The sequence below is a fragment of the Eptatretus burgeri genome, chromosome 1 (genome assembly GCF_056783735.1).
Source record: "Eptatretus burgeri isolate ZD-2024b chromosome 1, Ebu_testis_v1, whole genome shotgun sequence".
Lineage (NCBI taxonomy): Eukaryota > Metazoa > Chordata > Myxini > Myxiniformes > Myxinidae > Eptatretus > Eptatretus burgeri.
In genome coordinates, this window is record NC_140961.1 from 83,240,670 (window position 1) to 83,258,861 (window position 18,192).

At 43.0% G+C, this 18,192-nt stretch overlaps 1 long non-coding RNA gene across 7 annotated transcripts in view; it reads right to left on the reverse strand.

The window, feature by feature from the left end:
- Positions 1 to 18,192, reverse strand: part of LOC147034861 (uncharacterized) — a 208,592-nt gene that overhangs the window by 178,667 nt on the left and 11,733 nt on the right. For 2 of the 7 annotated variants that reach the window (XR_015060578.1, XR_015060583.1), the window contains exon 1: positions 1,802 to 4,148. The exons of the other annotated variants lie outside the window; for them this stretch is intronic. This is a non-coding gene — a long non-coding RNA (uncharacterized LOC147034861). Of the gene's footprint in view, positions 1 to 1,801; positions 4,149 to 18,192 lie in introns of those variants that run through there. 7 annotated transcript variants of the gene reach the window in all.

An 18,192-nucleotide genomic window follows, 5' to 3' on the forward strand; every position in this document is an offset into this window, starting at 1 on the left:
TGGTTGAATTCAATGACCAAATGTGAAACTCCTCTTCAAATTTAAAGTCAATTGGATTAAAATTGTGGATTTCAGGAATACCACATCAGTTGTTGACCTTTGGACTATGTTGACCTTTTGGTCAATGTTGACGTCAAAAATAATTGGCTATTTGAATTCAGTCGCCTGAAATTTAAATCCTCTTCAAATTTAAAGTCAATCGGATGAAAATTGAGGAATTTAGAAATCTTAGCAAAGTTGTTGACCTTTGGCCTATGTTGACCTCAAATATTAGGCTTCTTGAATTCACTGACCTGAAATATAAATCCTTTTCAAATTTCAAGTCAATCGGATGTCAAATTGAGGATTTTTTGAAATCCTAAGTTGTTGACCTTTGGCCTATGTTGACCTTTTGAACTTTTGACCTCAAAAACAACAGGCTTCTTCCCATGAAAACTTTACCATCTGGTGAAGTTTCGTGAAGATCAGTTTAAAATTGTGTCCTGTAAGCGACAAACAGACAGAATAACAAAATCGAGTTCGCAATATACTTGAAAAAATCTTCGATTTTGCAAGTACCAAGAAGATGTCGTGAAGAGCATGATACTTGCACAATCCATAAGAAAATTTGACCTCAAATATATTTGGTGGTTGAATTCAATGATCAAATATGCAACTGTTCAAATATCAAGTCAATCATATGAAAATTGGCAATTCTAGAAATTCGGCGTATCTTATCCTTTTGGTCCATGTTGACCTCAAAAATAATTGGCTGGTTGAATTCATTGAACTGAAGTATAAATCCTCTTCAATTTTCAAGTCAATTGGAGGAAAATTGAGGATTTTAGAAATACCACGGTAGTTGGTGACCTTGGACCTATGTTGACATTTTGGCCGACATTGACCTCAAAAGTAATTCACTGGTTTAATTCAGTGACCTGGAATATAAATCCTCTTCAAATTTCAAGTCAATCGAATGAAAACTGAGGATTCTCGATCTCATCCTAGTTGTTGACTTTGGCCTTTGTTGACCTTTTGACCTCAAAAACAAGTCTTCGTTATGACAAACTCTATCATGTGGATAAGTTTTGTGAAGATCGGTTAAAAATGTGACCTGAAAAGCGATAGATAGACAAACAGACAGAATAATAAAATCATCTGACCAATATATTGGAAAAATCTTCGATTTTACAAGTAACAGACAGAGAGGGTTGAAAACATACCCTCCTTCACCTTCGGTGGCCAAGGTAATTAAGGATATTTTCAACAGGGTATTGGAGCTAACCCAATAGCCAAGGAGACTGCTTGGTTAGCACCAACACTCTGCACAGAGTTGGTCCCAATGGATGGATGGATGGATAGATTGGAGCTCAAGTGTGAAGCTCGATTCATTGATTTGGATATCTCAAAAGCATTTGATAAAGTGTGGCACAAGGATCTGCGCCACAACCTTCAGTCGTATTGTATATCTGGAGTGATGCATTCAATCATTTTAGCTTTCCTTTCAAATCGCAAGATGAAGGTGCATACAATGAAGGTGCTGCTTGGTTGTAGCCTTGACGCCATCCATTTAGTGCATACAAGGTCTGTCTCTTCCTCATCTTCTCTCAACCATAACCAGCATGGTTAACTTCTCTAGACTTCTGTGTTTTACACACATGATGTGTCCAAAGTATGACAGTTTCTGTTTTATCATTAGCAATTTTAATGTTCATGGTGGTTTCATATATTCAAGCACTCAGTTGTTATTTTCCTCTTGCAGTCCATATAGTTTTTAACAACATCATCTCCAACATCAGATTTCAGAACTGTGATAGCTCACCCAGATAGCTCAGATGGCAGAGCACTGGTATGGTTTGCTGGAGGTCCTGTGTTGGTATTCATGGCCTGGGCCTGTAACTTTTCCACAGATATCTAAAAATGCATTCATTCAGAAATTGTCTCAATTGAACATCAATAACAAGATAATTGTGAAAATAAAAAACTGAAGGAAACGGATTAAAATGTCATGAGTTTTAGAAAATGTTAAAGCAATGTACATGACAGAAACATGAACATGTTTACTACATTTTATACAGATTCACAGCATTGCAGAAAGTGTCCGAAATATCTTTGGTCAACTGATCAGCGAGATTCCTGTATTATCATGGAAGAAGAATACATCAAATTTCCACAGCTCTTAGCAATGACTTTACTTGCTTTTGTGTCAGTGGGATGCATATTTACAGGGATAGTAACTTTTATCATTCTTCCAAACCATGTGCTTCACACAATTGATTTGGACAACAACACAGTCGATGTTCTCTTGCTGCTTTCACTGATGGGGTGCTTTTGCAGCTCAGTGACATTTATTGGAAGGCCAACTAAACTCACTTGCACTGCTCGAGAATCATTGGCCTGTATATGGCTTACATTGGTGATGAAGTGTATTCTTCATAAAATATTTCAATCTGTCAGCCACAGCCAAGGTAAGCATTTAAATTGCTTTCTCAAAATTAACCACTCTTCTTTTTTCTCTCTCTCTCTCTCTCTCTGGATTTACAGAATTGTAGTTTCAATGAGAAGCAAAATGATAGAAGGCAGAATGTTCACAGACTAACAGTGGATGAAAGGGGAAAAGGGAGATATGACATCAAACGGGAATCGAGTGACAGGAACAAAAATGTCAGGAGGAAGATAGAGGTAGTTAGTGAATGAAGAAGACAGCAGGGATTGAGTTGAGAAAAGGGGAGGGGAGTATTGTCTTATTTAGGTATTGTGATAGGAGTGGAGATCAGAGTATTTAAGCACTGCCGGGTAGCTTTGATAGTTTACTCTCCAGGGAGCTCAGATGGCCAGAGGGCTCAGGCCAGATCATATTTCAGGAAATGAGTGACGAGGCAACTTCCTTGTCTGCCTCAGCCTGGCTACGCCCGAGTAAGGTAAGTAAATAAATAATTGGACTTGGTGTGTCGGTCATGGAATCGTTTAAGGGAAATCTATTCTATTAAAAGGAAATCTGTGTGTGTGTGTCTCTCTGCATGTGTGTGTCTGTGTGTCTGTGTGTGTCGACTTTTGAGGTTTCAGAATGTGGACTGAAGTTCTACCAGGGTATGCTCAAAGTATCCACATTCATTACGGTAAAAGGGTCACGATCCACGGACCAAGCTGAAATTTTGTTGTCCATGCGGGTTTCAGAAGGTGGAACGGACCCTACCAGGTCTTGAAGTATCCACCGTCGGGTGTGTGTGTGTGTGTGTGTGTGTGTGTGTGTGTGTGTGTGTGTGTGTGTGTGTGTGTGTGTGTGTGTGTGTGTGTGTGTGTGTGTGTGTGTGTGTACATATGGGATTTCAGAATGTGGAATGTAGTCCTCTGGGTAGGCTCAAAGTATCCACCACGTTCATTTCGCTAATGGGTCATGATTGATGGATCAAGCTGTGAAGTTTTCTGTTTTCAAAACTTTGTGCCGAGGCCTCTCTTCCAGATCATCACTGAGCCCAGGACGGCTTTCAACTAAAGTTTGTTTGTGGTGCTATTCCGAGGGATGTTTTATTTAATATCTCTGTGAGGTTCTTTGTCATCACGCCCATGAGGTTCTTCGTCATCACCGATACAACTTTGGCATTCTTCTGCTTCCAGGATCTTTTCACTTCATACTTGAGGTCTTGGTATTTGGTCATTTTCCTGATTTCTGCATCATTAGTACAACATCTCTGGTATTAACACCTCAATTAGCAAAGCCTTCTTCTCTCTTTTTTGCACCGAAGTGTGATATCTGGTTGCAATGCCTTGTTTTCGATGTTCACACCCATTGGGCTCATAATGTCGTACATGAGCGGTACTTCAATGTTTTCAGTGATTGCTTTTTGTTCATTTTCCCTAAAATTTTCTGGAACTGGAGTATCAAAGTTTTTGCAGATGTGGCAGTGGATGACTTTACAAACTCTGTTGTGTCGTTGTGTGTACAGCTGTTGTGACAGGTTTTTTTGTGTTCGGTCATCAAGCATCACATATCATTCTCTTTACTAACCACACCTACAATGCTCACCTTTTTCCTCCTCTTCCCCAACCTTTTCTCTCATTTGGTCCGCTCCTCGCTCGCTCCCTCCCTTCCTCATAAAATGCAGTACTCTCCTCCCACACCTCTGTGTCTGTCTCTGTCTCTCTCTTTGTGTCTCTCTCTGTCTCTCTCTCTCTCTCTCTCTCTCTCTCTCTCTCTCTCTCTCTCTCTCTCTCTCTGTCTCTGCCTGACTCTCTGTGTCTCTCTCTCCCTCTCTTTCTCTCTTACACACACACACCACGCACCCCTCCATCCCATCCCACAGTGAATAGCAATGTTTGGTGAGGTGTCGCTCTCCCCATCTCCCCCTAACTCTCCTCTTCCCCTCTCACCGTACACCTCTCTCTCTCTCTCTCTCTCTCTCTCTCTCTCTCTCTCTCTCTCTCTCTCTCTCCCTCTCTCTCTCTCTCTCTCTCTCTCTCTCTCACCCCACCCCCACTTTATTGACCCATCAACAAAGTGAAAGGTTGTATTTGCTAATCGACAATATATCTCATCTGATCTTCTTAGCCATTGAAGATATTTTCACATAACTGGGGAAACCGGCTGCACTCCCCAAAAATGGAACTATAATTATTATTTTTGATTTGATGTTAAAATCAGTTATGGTCTATTCGCTGCATAAACAACAAAGTGGTAACAGTTAATTTAACAAGTTTTACATTGTGTCAAAATTGCAGATTCTTTGCTTTATGCATGGGCATTCATACCCAAGAAGTTTAGACAAGGAAAAATTATTTTTGGAATTTGGATGACATCATACTGTGTGTTTTCCATTTGTTGGTGTATGCTGGGAAAAACCCGAGTTTACAGAAATACCAGCGATCATCCTGGAACCATCATCATGGAATGTACTCGTTTATCACCAAAGTGGATTATCTGTGCTTTGAGTTACCTGGGTCTTTTATCGGTGGTTTGTTTTATTCTCTCCTTGAGAGCTCAAACACCTTCAACAAAAACAAACGAATGTAAATTCATCAACTTCAGCCTAAGTGGATTCATCCTTGTGTGGCTCACTTTCATTCCTGCTTACAATAGTACTGATGGAAAATTTGCTCTCGCGACAGAAATGTTTGCAATAATAGCTTCAGCATATATTCATTTATGTTCTATTTACATTCCCAAATGCTATATAATATTAAGGAAAGGAATAAAATGAGGAAGATTGAGACATTGAGAAAGGTGGGTGTTTTTATTTCTCTCTTGCTAAAAGGAGTTTTTATTATTTTAAACGATATTTGTTTTGCGACTTTGTGAGGGGACTTTGGATGGTGCTGTAATTTCATAGGTATCACTTTACTGTCCAAACCACTTTGCCCTTGAGGAAATGAGGATTCTACCTCTGCCAAGTTTTAGATGGCAGTAACTGTAGACCAGACCAGGTAGTGCAGGAAGATTACCACGACCCAAAGGGCCATTTCATAATTTGTTTGGGTATTTACTTAAAATTCAAAAGTATCATGGTAATGCTCTTTAAACGAGCTAATCTTTCCAAACCTCATGATATAAATCTTTGATACTGCTGCGTACTGCCTGAAAGACCTGAAAGGCAGAAACGTTGCTACTTTCCTCATTGCAACTTGTGATGTGACGCAAATGGTGCATGAAAAATGTTATCAAAAACAATTTTTCGGGAAAATTTTCTTCGATTTTCAAAGGGGTCAGGTCAGGTCAGGTGTGGGAGCATGCACCAGAGCAGCGCGTCGCTGTGTCCACTTTCTGCAAGTACTCCAGGGGCCTCTGTCTGGCCATCCCCAAGGCAGATGCCTGGCCCATCCCAATCTCTTGGTTGTTTCAGAGATACGGAGGTCTAAATTTTCTCTGTTTTTCCAATACGGATGATACACAATGTGAGCTATGATGTTATAATTATCATTAAAATATTCCACATGAGCAGTTGCACCAATGGTTAAAAGTTCTTCTCAATCAGATAAGCGGTTTCAGAGAAAAATTCTAAAGTTCTGTGCGGAAAACAGACAAACAAACAAACAAGAAGACGTCATGCAGAGCACGATACTGTGTGAACCTTTTGTTCCTCATGGATAAGTGATCATACGTGTAACGTTTCACCTCGACTTGTTCAGCCACTTCAGAGAAGAAGACTTTTGAAGATTTTTGTTTTTGTAAACAATATGGCTGCCAAATCATGTGACCGATGACATCAACAATTTTTTCTGCGGACAATTTTATCCGGAGATGATCCTCAAAAATTTTCATACTGATCGGATGTAGCATTCTACATATGCAATTATGACGTCATAAGGAAGGCACCAAAATGTCATAAAAGATCACACTCATGCAACATGAGGAGTACATGCAAGGTGCCAAGTTTAAATTTTTTTCTTGGTGTGGTTTCAGATCGGGAGGACCAATTTTTCCCCGTTTTTCCAATATGGCTGACACACCACGTTACCTATGACTACATAGTTATCATGAAAACATTCCACATGAGTCGTTGCACCAATGGTGAAAATGTATTCTCAATCAGATAAGCAGTTGTGGAGAAAAATTTGAAAGTATTGTGGGGACAAACAGACACAAACCAAAAACAAGAATACCCCTGTATAAAACCCCTGAATAAAAGAATACCCCACCCTGTATAAAACCACTTCAAATTTCAAGTCAATCGGTTGAAAATTGAAGGTTTTAGAAATCTCACCTTAGTTGTTGACCTTTGGCCTATGTTAACCTTTTGACTTTTTGATATTAAAACCAATAGGCTTCTTCCTTATGATAAACTCTACCATGTGGTGGTTTCGTGAAGATCGTTTTAAAATAGACATGAAGGTGACAAACAGACAGAATTTCAAGAAGAAGACGTCATGCAGAGCACGATACTTGCAAAATCACAAACAAATTTGACCTCAAAAATAATTGGTGGTTCAATTAAATGATGAAATGTGCAACTTCTCTTCAAATTGCAAGTCAATCGGATGAAAATTGACAATTTTGAAAAATTTGGACGATGTTGACCTTTTAGTGTATGTTGACCTCAAAAATAATTGGCTGGTTGAATTCAGTGACAAGAAATATATTGCCTCATCACATTTCAAGTCAATCGGATGAAAATTGGCAATTTTAGAAATACCAAATGAGTTGTTGACCTTGGGCCAATGTTGACCTAAAAAAAATAATTGGAAGGTTGAATTCATTGACGTGAAATATAAATCCTCTTCAAATTTCAAGTCAAACGGATGAAAACTGAGGAATTTATAAATCCCACAGAAGTTCTTGACCTTTGGCCTATGTTGATCTTTTAGTCCATGTTTACCTCAAAAATAATTGGCTCGTTGAATTCAGTGACATGAAATATAAATCCTCTTCAAATTCCAAGTCAATCGGATGAAAATTGACGATTTTAGAAACATCACCTTTGTTGTTTGGTCAGGCCAAATCAGATCTGTGACTTGCTGCAGGAATAATGTAAACCTGCACTAACCTGTTCCATGGTTGGGTTGTCGGCGACTAAACCGTCTCCCTCCAAGATTTCCCGGTGAGGAGGGTGTTTGGATATGGACACCCAGCCGGATTAAAAATAAAACCTGTCAAAGGGCGGAGGAGCTCCTTGTCAGTCAATGGTCATCCATATCTAGTACCCGACTGTGTCTGCAGACATCCTCCTGCAGTTGGGTTACTTCTTATGAGGAGGTTGTTGGCAGGATTTGCACTTCGGCTGCCGTAAAACCCATCATTCCACAAAACATTCTCGAAGCATAAAAAAATCTGAAAACCCACTCCAAGGAAGTACCTCCTGTGGAGCTTCCCTTCGCAGGGCAGCTCACCGGATGACTGGATTGGGGCAAAGCCTTCGGGACCCCCAATTTTTGATGAAAGGAGGGAAACCACGGGGTAATATTCCCAGGTCAGATTGTGGGAGAGTGTGTTGGAGTGGTGCTGAGGTGTCGTCCACCAGATGGCGGTCACCTTGGGTTAACCTGAGGCGGTCCCTTCAAGTTGGTGCCAGGAATGTCCTTTCCCAAAGGGAGGGTGATCACCTGTCTCTGTTATCATCTGAGCTCAAGCATTTGGACATCGGCATTGCAGCACTCTCGGAGGTTCAGAGACCGGATTGCGGAGAGATCATAGCGGGTGGTTACAGCTACTATTGGTCAGGTTACTCTGATGGTTGCCATGCCCAAGCAATTGCTGCAGCTGTGTCCAATAGCTTACTCCAATGATAATTGAGGTAACACTGGTCAACGAGCGTATTATGAGACGAAGGATTCATCACTCCTTGGGTGTCTTTTCCCAGGTCTATGTTTATACTTCGACTGAGGCAAGTGATCTCACCGTGAAGGATGCATTCTATGCCACGCTCGAGTCTGTGATTGATCAGTGCCCCAGGTGAGATACTCTTCTTGTCTTGGTGGATTTCAATGCATTGACTGGAACTGATAGCGATGGTTATGAGACGTGTATTGGTCCCCATGGGTCTGGAACTGTGAACCTGAATAGCACTAAGTTCCTTGAATTTGCAAGAAGTCATGGACTTTGGGTGGCTGGTTCATGGTTTCAGGGCCCACAAGCTCATCCCTGGACTTGGTAGTCCAACGCTGGTGGTATGGCAAAGGAGATTGACCATGTGCTCAATGATGGTGGCTGGAGAATGATCCAGACCTGCAGGGTATACCAGAGTGCTCAGTTCCTCAATACTGACCACCGGCTTGTTGCAGCAACTCTCAAGTTGCACCTTAAATCCAGGAGAATGGTTCCATCCCAGCCAAGGTTGGATGTTGGAAAGTTCAAGGATGAGAGGGTAGCTGAGGAGTTTGCGAACAGGCTGAGGGGAGATTTGGGGGGTCTGTGTGCTTTGGGTGAACCTGAAGAGTTATGGAGTACCGTCAAGACCACCATCCTTGATGTTGCCAGTGGATGTCTCGGAACTCACTGTCCGGCGAAGAAGAATTTTGTCTCTCAAGGGACACTGGATACCATTGACCAGAGACGCAGGGTCAGGCTGAATGGTAGTCTGAGCTGTTCAGGGAGCTGAGGCGTAAAACTGCATGTGCGTCAAGGGTGGACAAGGAGGCCCATGTGCGAGGTATCTGTGAGGGGGTGAGCATAAACTGTGCTCAGGTAATTCTCATCCTGCTTACAGGGGAATTCGCACATTGCGTTCATCTAAGCCCATCCCTCAGTGTACTGCAGTGAGAGCAAAGGGCGGTGGGCTCTTGACAGATTTGTCCGAATTGAAGGCCCGCTGGGACGATTACTTTGAGTGGTTGTACCAGGCTGATCCACCAGCTGTCGAGTTGGATGTCAGGGGTGTTACAATCCCTGTAGCTGAACCTGTAATCAACTGTGGTCCACCTTCATTTGTGGAAACACAGGTTGCAGTGAACCGGATGCAATAGGGTAAAGCTCCAGGGATCTATGGCATCCATGCTGAACTTCTCAAGGCTGGTGGAAATGCTGCAGTCATATCGTTGCATGCAGTATTGTGCTCTGGCTCGAACACATTCATCATCCCAACTGACTGAAAGAGGGGCCTTGTTGTTCCTCTCTGGAAAGGGAAGGGTGATCGCCAAGACTGCAACAACTACTAAGGGGTGACGCTGCTCTCAGTGCTGGGCAAGGTCTTTGCTCGGATAATTATTGATAGGCTTCGCCACCATCTCCTTTGACACCAGCGTCCAGAGCAGTCAGGCTTTACACCAAAGAGGTGAATGATTGACCGTATCCTTGATCTTCAGGTCCTCACCGAACGCAGACAAGAGTTTTGGCATGGGCTGCTTGCAGCCTATGTTAATCTCTGTAAAGTTTTCGATTCTCTGTAAAGCATTCGGTCTTCGTGGGGTGCCACCAAAACTGATCGATCTGATGTCTGAACTCGACACTGGTACTGAGAGTGCTGTGAGATGTGGTGGTACCATCTCCAACATATTTCCAGTTGTTACTGGAGTTCATCAAGGGTGTGTACTGGCCGCCACACTTTTTAGCAATTGTATGGACTGGATTCTCGGGAGGATGTCAGAGAGATCAAGTTGTGGTGCATCGTTTGGGAATGTCAAGATCTCTGACGTTGATTTCACAGATGATGCAGTCATCTTTGCGGAGACTTTAGATATCCTTTTGGGGGTGCATGAGGTGCCGAATGAGGAGTCGGAGCCGCTGGGATTACGGGTTTCCTGGGTCAAAACTAAGATCCAGGCTTTCAATGACATATTGGATGCTGCTGTCCTGTTTGAGGTGAGCATGTTGAGGTCGTGGAGAGATTCACTCACCTTGGCAGTGATATTCATGTCTCTGCTGGCTGTGAGTCAGAGATCATTAGATGTCTGGGTCATGCCTGGGGAGTCATGGATTCACTGGATAATGGGGTGTGGCGCTGCCGGTACCTGTGCGGGAGGATGAAAGTCCGAATCTTCAGGTCCTTGGTGCTTCCAGTCTTGCTCTTTGGATGCGACACTTGGACTCTGACCAAGGATCTGAGACGGAGACTTAATTCCTTTGGTACCAGGTCTCTTCGGAGAATCCTTGGCTATCGCTGGTCAGACTTTGTGTCCAGCGAGCGGTTGCTGAGAGAGACTCAAATGAGATTTGTTACCTGTATAGTCTGTGAGCATCAGCTGCGGCTGTGTGGACATGTGGCTCGTTTTTCTGACGCTGATCCTGCTCACCAGATTCTCTCAGCGAGGGAGTCTCTTGAGTGGAGTAGGCCAATGTGCTGACCACGTGCCTCGTGGTTGCAGCAGGTTGATCGGCATCTCAAAGAGATGGGGATGGGCCAGGCATCTGCCTGGGGGATGGGCAGACGGAGGCCCCTGGAGTACCGAAGGAAAGTGGACGCAGCAACGTGCTGCTCTGGCGCATGTTCCCATACCTGACCTGACCTGACCTGACCTGACCTGAGTTTTTGGATTGGGGAAGATAAGAGGTGGTGGTGAACTGCTGTTTCGTCTGCCTGGAGGGAAGAATTGTATTGAAGAGAGGGTGGGAGTTTATTCAAAAGGTGTGGAAAAAGAGAAATTAAAGAGTGAATGTGGGCAGTGATTCGTAATTTTTGTATTTTTACCAGAAGGAGGTTGATGACGGACCTTGAGCACCCTGCGGAAAAATGGTGGGGACATATCACAGACAGAGCAGGGGGGGAAAGACCAGAGAGGATACAGTAGAAGACTGAAAGATGAGCGACCTGCCTGCCGTGAGAGAGTGAGAGTCCCAGAGACTCAGCCTCATTGTGAGAGGCACCAATGATCATAAATGCCTCAGTTTCCACAGCATGAAGCCAAGACATGTGACAGGCAGGAGCACCAGCCCAGACGGGAGAGCATACTCCATCAGGCTGCAGACCTAAGCTTTGTCTGTGGTCAGGAGGTGAGGTGCGCCATGGAAGGACTTTGCATGACCCAGTGTTCCCATTCGGTGACGGAATTTGGAGGCCAGGATGGAAATGTGGCTTTCCCAGGAAAGGTCATGGCAGATAGTGAGACCCAGAATCTTGAATGAAAGGACTTCTTCCAGAGGAATTTTGTGAAAGTGGATGGGCGGGTTTTCTAAACGGTCCTTTCAGAGAGACATCGTGAGAGTGTGAGATTTGTCCGGATTGAAAGACATGTTCCACGTGTTGGACCAGTTTGTGATTTTATCCAGATCTGGAGAGAACGAAGAAGCTGTGGCTTGCCGGTCTGAGGGATAACAGATGGTATGACAGAGGATGGAGTTATCAGCAAAGAGATAAAGAGGGTTTTCCAGGGAGTCAGACAGATCACTGATGAAAACCAGAAAAAGAACAGGGCCCAGAACGCTGCCTTGAGGAACTCAAGCCTGGGCAGGAAGAGGGGATGAGAGAATTCCATTTAGGACCACACGGTGGCTGCAACAGGAGAGGAAGTTTGCAATCCATGAGTGGAGATGGCCTTGGATACCATAGGAAGAGAGTTTGGTGTGCAGGGCAGGATTCCAGACCATGTCAAAAGCACGAAATATATCTAAGGATATGGCTTTGATTTCATGTCTGGCATTGAGTACCACCATCCATTGTTGGGAGAGCAGGAGCAACATATCCAGGGTGGAGTGACCTGGTCTGAAACCAAATTGATGATCGGAAATCAAGCCATTGGAGAAGTGGAAGGATTTAATGTCTGAAGCGATGATGGATTCCATAAACTTGCTGATGATTTGGAAAAGGCTGATTGGTCTGTCGTTGCATGGATCTGTTTTTGCACATTTTTTGTGCAGTGCAGTAATGTTTGCTGATTTCTGAGTAGATGGCAGATGACCTTGAGCAAATTAGAGGGTGAATAGATCAGAGAGTGGGGGAGCAAGAGCAGTGGGGCAGATTTTTCAGACAAATGGGCTGATGCCATCTCAACCGGTTGCAGAATCTAAATCGAGGTTTGACAGCAAACTCTCCACTTTGTCAGAAGAAAAGGGCATAGAGTCCAGGGACAGTTGGTTGCAACTGGGTCAGCTGGGTGCAGAAAGCAATGGGTTTTGGCACAATATTTAGATACAAACACCGCATTTACGCATTCAACCTTTTCACATGCGGTATCAGCAGTGCAGCCATTTGAGGTATGGGAGGGGATGGGGGGGAAACAGACACCAGACACAGATTTCCTTAAATTCCTCCAGGATTTGGAGGAGGTAGAGAGGTTGGAGAGTTCAGACTTGAGATTAGAAAGATGCTGTTTTCTGGCTCTCCTGAGGATAGACACACACTTGTCCTGAGCTTTGTGGAAGGAACTGAGATTACCCTCAGATGGGTTTGCTTTCAATGAGGAAAAGGCAAGTTGTTTGAGGACAACTGCCTCGCCATCAGCTTCAGTGAACTATGGGCGGGAGGAAGGGTAGGACCTCAAAAATAATTGATGGTTGAATTCAATGACCAAATATGCAACTACTCTTCAAATTTCAAGTCAATCAGATGAAAATTGAGGATTTTTGAAAAATCACCTTAGTTGGCGACATTTGGTCTTTGTTGACCTTTTGACCTCAAAAACAATTGGCTTCTTCCTGATGACAAACCCTACCATGTGATGCAGTTTTGTGAAGATCGGTTTTGAAATTGTGACCTGTAGGTGACAAACAAGCAGACAGACAGGCAAACAGAGAGACAAACACATAGAACAAGAAGACGTCATACAGAGAACGATACTTGCAAAATCCCAAAAACAAATTTGACCTCGAAAATAATTGGTGGTTGAATTCAGTGCCCTGATCTGCAAATCCTCTTCAAATTTCAAGTCATTGAGATGAAAATTGAGGATTTTAGAAATACCACCCTTGTTGTTGACTTTTGGTGTATGTTGACGTTTTGGTCGATGTTGACTTCAAAAATAATTGGCTCGTTGAATTCAGTGGCCTAAAATATAAATCCTCCTCAAATTTCAAGGCAATCATATGAAAATTGAGGATTTTGAAAATACCACCTTAGTTATTGACCTTTGGCCTATGTTGACCTTTTGACCTCAAAAACAATATGGCTTCTTTCCTATGACAAGCTCTACCATGTGGTGAAGTTTCCTGAAGATCAGTTTGAAATTGTGATCTGTAGGTGACAAAGAGACAGAGACAGAGACAGACAGACAGACAGACAGACAGAATAACACAATCGATTAACCAATACACTTGAAAAATCTTTGATTTTGCAAGTAATAATAAAATCTACTGACGTATATAATTGAAAAATCTAACAAAATCGACTGACCTATCAATATACTTGAAAAATCTTCGATTTTGCAAGTAACAAACGGTTCTAAATGCAATACCCTCTCCTTTGGCGAGGATAACAAGAAGAACAGAAAAAACCAAACTATATATATATATATATATATATATATATATATATATATATATATATATATATATATATATATATATATATATATATATATCATATGCTCAGTTTCCCTTAATTCCTGACCATTTTTCCTTTTCAATACTTCCACAATGAATATTAAATGAATAAAAAATGTCTTCCTTCAACAGCTTTTAATAACATAAAAAACCCTGAAAAAAAAGTGCATGACTCTCCTTATTACGTGAAAAGAACAACTCATTCATTCATTCTTATTCTTTTTCGTCAAAATCTCTTCCTTTTTTTCACAAGGAATTTAGGGACACACTGGAGAGGATGATGGGAATGGTTGAGCTGGAAGTGATGCTGTGCATTGTGGGGGACTTTAACGCGCATGTGGGAGTTGTGGAGTCACGTGAAGAGGAATGTTTGGTAAATTTCGGTGGGGAACGAAGAACAGAGAGTTTTGACAGCTGGTGGAGCTGGTGGCGAGGAATGGGATGGCCAGAGCTGGTTCATTCTTTCAAAAGGGGGAAAGACACAAGATTACCTCTTTGAGTGGATATCAGAGAACAAAATATTGCATTTGGTGGTGGTGAGGAAGCAACAGTTGTGGAGGGTTAAATATTGTAAGGTGGGGGGGGGGTGGGAGAGCATGCTACCACCCAGCACAAACCTGTGGTGCTTTTGCTATGGATGAAGAAAAGAAGGGAGTTTAAGAAAAGGGGTCGAAAGATTATTAGATGGGAGAAGTGTAGTGGTATTGTCATCGCAGAGTACAAAGAGAGGTTGAGACTCGGTATTAGCAAACTTAGGGAAAGGTTTGGAGGAGGGGTGGAAGAAGTATGGAGAGGCATTTAGGGGAATTGCAGACGTTTTGTGTGGTTGGACATCAGGAAAGTTTGTATCGTCGAGGGATAGAAACCAGGTATGGTGGATGGAAGAAGTAGCGAAGGCAGATAGTGAAAAGAAGGAGGTTTGAAAGAGGATAGAGAATATTAAGGAAAGAGGGAGGCAACCAGATGCAGAGTAGACGCACCTGTATGGGCAAATGAAGAAAGCAGCAAGGAGAGTTCTGGATAAGACCAGGAATGATATGGAAGAGATGTGCAGGGAGTTGCAGAGCCGACTGACACATTTCAGACCGCTCTCCTTTCGGAGGGATAGGTTGGGAACTTTTGGGGTTGTGGGACCATTTTTCTAAAACCATACACTGCAACTGGAGGAGGCCACCTTCCTGATGTTATCTACTATAAAAAATAAAATTGCAAGCCTTGAAAATAAACCTCGTGCGTTTCAATTATCGCACATCCAAATGTGTCAGTTGGCTCTGCACCACCCTGCATAATAAGGTGGAAGATGATTGAGGGAAGAGGATGATTTATAAACTGGCTCATGACAGGGATGAGGATAGTAAGGACATGAAGTGGGGGTAGGGGGTGATTTAGGATGGGGGTGGGAGGCTCGTGCCAGAGAAGAGCAGTATTGAATATATGGGAAGGATATTTTGGGGAGTTGTTGAACCAGGGAGAGGGTGGCGGATAGCTGAAGCTACCGTGTTATGCAGAGGGGAAAGTGGAGTTGGGCGAGACCATGGAGGAGTTGCAGACAGCATTGTGGAGGATGAAGAAGGGAAGAGTGCCAGGCATTTATGAGGTGTGCACCGAGATGATAATTACAGCAGGAGAAGTTGGAGTCAGTTGGACAAACAGGCTGTTGAACATACATAAATATGAGAGAGGGTTCAGTTCTGTAGGATTTGACTTCAGGGTTAATTGTGCCAATAATGAAGGGGAATGGCATTGTTCAAGATCTAGGGAAGTACAGGGGCATTATGCTCCAAAGTCATGTGAAGAAGGTGCTGGAGAGGATTCTGGATGGGATGATAAGGAAGAGTAGAGAGATGGAGATTGGAGAAGAACAGCAGGGGTTTTGAAAGGGTAGCGGCACGATGGATCGGAGCTTCATGCTGAAACAGCTGGTGGAGAAGAGTTTGGAGGGCAAGGTGAAATGGCACTGGGATTTGCGTTCTTGGAGAAGACCTACAACACTGTCCCGAGAGAGATGGTGATTGTGACACTGATATGTATGGCAGTGCCGGAAGCAGAAGTTGGTTGGTGGAAGGAATGTAGAAGGGAACGAAGTGAAGAGTTTTGTTTGGTCCTCGGGCATCTTAGGAGTTCAGTGTGAACAAAGGTTTGAGGCAGGAAAGCGCTCTTAACCCACTGATGTTTGTCATTGTGATGGAGCTTGTAAGCAGGAAGGTAAACATTAGAGGTATTCTGGGGAGGATGCAAGTGCTGATCTGGCAGTTGTGGTGAGAGATGCAGAAAGTACTGGGGGAGTGGAATTAAGCATTTGGGAATCATGTGCTGAAGATGAGTAGGGAGACGACTTAGGTGATTTGGGTCGAGCGGCAGAGAAAATAAATGAATATCAAGTTAGAAGGGAAGGAGATCATACAGTGAAATAGGTGTGAATATCAGGGGTGAACAGTGACCGTGGATTGCAAGTCAGAGGCAGAGGTGCGGAGGAGGATTCAGGTGGGTGTGAATGCATGGAGGTGGGTGGATAAATTAATGGCAGACAGAAAGATATCTATGAAATTGAAAGGGAAGCTTCTGATGTTGTGTGCAATGCCGGCCTACCTTTAAGGTCTGGAAAAGGTGACATTGACAGAAAGACAACACCAGAGGCTGCAGGTTTGCAAGAACAACTTGGTGAGGAGGATTGCTGGAGTGAAGAGGGTGGATGTGAGGAGGAAGGATGAACTGAGGAAGGAGATTGGTGCGCAGAGCAGTTTGACAGGGAGATTAGGGAAATGCCGGCTGAGATGGGCTGGATACTTGATGCGGATGGCGGAGGAGAGAATGGCAAAGAGAGCAGATAGGTTGAGGGAGGAAGGTCGCAGCAAAAAAGGTAGACTGTGGTTGAGAAGGAAGGATCGTGGGAGGAGGGATAATCAGTAAGATGGGGGTGGTTGGAGAGTGAAGAGAGTTGGCTGAGGACAGAGGGAAGTGGAGAAGTATTGTGGTTCAGGCAGGGCAGACACTTGGTGCCATTGGACCTCACCCCTTATAAAGGGAAGACGATGAACAGGAGAACAAAAGGCTTATTTCCCCCCCCCCCCCAAAAAAAAAAACTTCACTCCTTTTAGCTTAGTTCATCCAGCATCCTCAATAGTCAAATTTTCCACCATGCCTTCAACCAAAAACATGTATTATCACTCCACTCATGAAGTTTGTCTTAGGTTAGTCTATCCAATATGGGAATTCTGACATGTCCATTTTGCAGACGTTTTGTGCACATGACAATAAATTCCTCTTCACATTCATTCACAGTGTCAAACCCCTCCATGTCAGTTCCCTACCCCTATCTGCTTCCCCTTCATTCCACCTCATTTCTGCTTCCCTCCTCATCCAGGCCCCTCTCAACTTCCCCAATGTCCTTTCCCCTCTCAGCTTCCTTCTCATCATGCCCACTCCCCCCACCCCCAACCCCTTCCCTGTGCCTCACCCTTCCGGTATCTCCTCCACCCGTCCCGACTTCAAAATTTCTCTGCTACCCCTCCACTTCATGGATTCTTCCCTGCCCCTCACCCTCCCACTCCCTCACACATTGATGAATCATCCTGCCTGTGAAACACCAGACTGACATTTTATAGCTGGGTCCGGAATCAAACACAACTCGACAGCTTAGAAGCACTTGTGTATACATCTTGGCCATCCTGTCAACCTTCAATGGCAATGAAGTTAAATCTACATCAACAACATTTTATAGAGGATGAGAGAGCCAAAATTCTACATTATAGCCGATTCCGATCTATGGCTTATCCCAAAACTTAATTCACTCTTTTTGTACCTCTTATTACCATTATTCAAATATTTTTGTCACTTGCAGCAAACATGCAATTTATGATTAAAGTCAAAACTGTTAACACGAATAACCTCGTGAGCTGATCGAACACATTTTCACTTTGACCTTTCAAAACATTTCAAAAATTCAACGGTGGAGAAAGGACAAAAAGGAAAGCATCAACAAGTACGAATTAGGTGTATTAACAATGTTGGAATCAACCGAGTCACTGCTTTACTCGTTAAACGACTTGAGAGTAACCTTTCATGCAGTTTCAGAAGATTGGAAAACTTAAATTGGCTCAATTTTAGAAAGAAAATCTTCCAATTATACAGGATTATGTTGATAACATTTTGTTTTTTCAATTATCCAATTCATATCAAAATAAGGTTGAATAATTATTGTTATTGTACTTTTATTGAAGTGAATTTTGGGGTTGTTTTGAAAACAATCTATTGTGAGGCTACGATCTTTGAGACTATATAAACCACTGGTGAACCTGCTGTATACTTCATATATAGCAATTCACACAATGTTTAATAACAAAATATATGTTAAACCATATGAAAATAAAAAG